Source organism: Oratosquilla oratoria, chromosome 42, assembly GCF_046742065.1.
Source record: "Oratosquilla oratoria isolate Oo_2021 chromosome 42, ASM4674206v1, whole genome shotgun sequence".
In the NCBI taxonomy this organism is placed as follows: Eukaryota; Metazoa; Arthropoda; class Malacostraca; order Stomatopoda; family Squillidae; genus Oratosquilla; species Oratosquilla oratoria.
Window position 1 is genome coordinate 10,909,370 of NC_134818.1, and position 2,500 is coordinate 10,911,869.

A 2,500-nucleotide genomic window follows, 5' to 3' on the forward strand; every position below is an offset into this window, starting at 1 on the left:
TGAGTGTGTGTATGTTTGTACGCGTGTGGGTGCGTGTTTGTACGTGTGTGGGTGTATTTCTCTGTCTAAATTTTTAACTCTCTCTCTCTCTCTCTCTCTCACACACACACACACACACACACACACACACACACACACACACACACACACACACACACACACACACACACACACACACATACTCTGTCTATCAGCCTGTCTTCCTGTCAATCGATTTGCATCCTTATCTCTTCATCTTTCTTGCCATTTCCCTCAATCTTGCCCCAACTCTTCTCTCCTCGCTATCAGTCCATCCCACTCCTTATCTCCTTGTTATCTTCTGACCCAAATCTCTCGCTCTTTCCTTAATCCTTCTTTGAATATTCTTTCCTCTTTTACTTTATCTCTCTTTTTCTCTCTCTCTCTCTCTCTTCTTCATCTCAAGGATTATCGTTCGAGTGACTTCGTGTCAAACCAGAGACTGTATTGTCAGAGTCAGTGTAGGCCATTTACCTTCAGCATCATTCGTGAAGGTCAACTACGTCTAAATGGGTATGTGGGACGTTTATACAATGTTGACCCCGCTTACATGATCATCTCCAAAAGAGACAGCCCTCGATGGAGGAGACGAAGGGGAGAGATGTTTGGATTGTGGAAGGGAGGGTGCCTGCATGGAAGCTTGCTCGGAGAGACCGTGGGGACTGGCGCCGGTGTCTAAGTGAAGTAACGCGTCTCCTACCGTATGCAACCGATGGAGGATCTCATGTGGAGATCATACTTGTTCTCTTACCTTTACATCTCAATGACTTTCGAACCTTCTTGGTTTTCGGTCGTATCCTTTATCTCCCCATCTTCTTCAACCTCCCCTTCTTCCCGCCCCCTTCCCCACCTTCTTCACCCCCTTCTCCCCACCCCCCTCCCTATCTTCTTCATTCCCCCTTCTCCCCACACCCTTCCCTATCTTCTTCATCCCCCATTGTCACCACCCCCCTCCCCACCTTCTTCATCCCCCTTCTCCCCGCCCCCCATCCCTATCTTCTTTCTCCTCCTTCTCCCTGCCCCCTTCCCTATCTTCTCCATCCCCGCTAATCCCCGCCCCTCCCTATCTTCTTCATCCCCCTTTCTCCCCTTCCCCTTCCCCCCTTCTTCATCCTCCCTTCCTATTCTTCTTCATCCCCATTTTCCCCGCCCCCACTCCCTATCTTCTTCACCTCCCATTCCCACCGCCCCCTCCCTATCTTCTTCACCCCCCTTGTCCCAGCCCCCTCCCTATCTTCTTGATCCCCCCTTCTCCCCGCCCCGCCCCCCCTACCCCTTTCCCTTATTTCTCTCTCGTTAGGCTCCAGATAAGTGTAAACATTAAGAAAGCAAATAATATTTTCTTTTGGTTCTTTCGTGCCAAACTTGTATGTACTCCTCTGATATCCCCTTCTCCCTCCTCCTCCATCTCCTCTTCTTCCTCCTCCTCCTCCTCCTCTTCCTTCTCCTCCTCTTCCTCCTCTTCATCTTCTTCTTCCTCTTCTTCTTCGTCCTCATCTTTTTCCTCCTTCTGATCCTCCATCTATCTTTCCTAATCCTATTCTTTCTTCTCCTTTCGTTCTTCCTTCTTCATCTTCTCCTCTTCTTCCTTCTCTTTCACCTCTCCCACTGCCTTTCCTCCCCTTTTTCCCTTTTTTCTTCCCTCCTCCTCCTCTCCCATTTTTCCTCTTCTTCCTCATTCTCTTCCACCTCCTCTCACTTCCTCCTACAACCTTTCCTCCTCCCCTTCTTCCCTTTCCTCTTCCCTTCTCCTTCTTCTCTCCCCTTCTTCCTCTTCTCTCTCCTTTGCCACCACCTCCTCCCATTGCCTTTCCTCTTCCCCTTTCTCCCCACTTCCTCCTCCTTTTTGATCATCCTCCTCCTCCTCTGTCCTCCTGTTCTTCCTTTTGTGCCGTTCCCTTCTATCGTCCTTTCTGATCCCATCTTCCCTCCCTAACGTAGCCTCCCCCTTCCCCCCCCCGCTCTCTCTCTCTCTCTCTCTCTCTCTCTCTCTCTCTTTCTCTCTCTCTCTCTTTCTCTTTCTTTTTCTCTGTGTCTCTGTCTCTCTCTCTCTCTCTCTCTCTCTCTCTCTCTCTCTCTCTCTCTCTCTCTCTCTCTCTCTCTCTCTCTTTTTTCTCTCTGTCTCTCTCTCTCTCTCCCTCCCTCTCTCTCTCTCTCTGGAGCTCATTCCTTATCACACAAGCCCTCCTCCTCTTCCTCCTCCTCCTCCTCTTCCTCTTCCTCTTCCTCCTCTTCCTCCTCCTCCTCTTCCTCCTCCTCCTCTTCCTCCTCCTCTCCCTCCTCCTCCTCCTCTCCCTCCTCCTCCTCCTCTCCCTCCTCCTCCTCTCCCTCCTCCTCCTCCTCCTCTTCCTCCTCGTCCTCCTCTTCCTCCTCCTCTTCTTCCTCCTCTTCCTCCTCCTCAATTTCATTTCTTTTGGCGTTCTCCTTTCTTCTCCTTTGCGTCTCCCTTGCAGCGCCTTCATAATCTCTCGTCGCTCGCTCG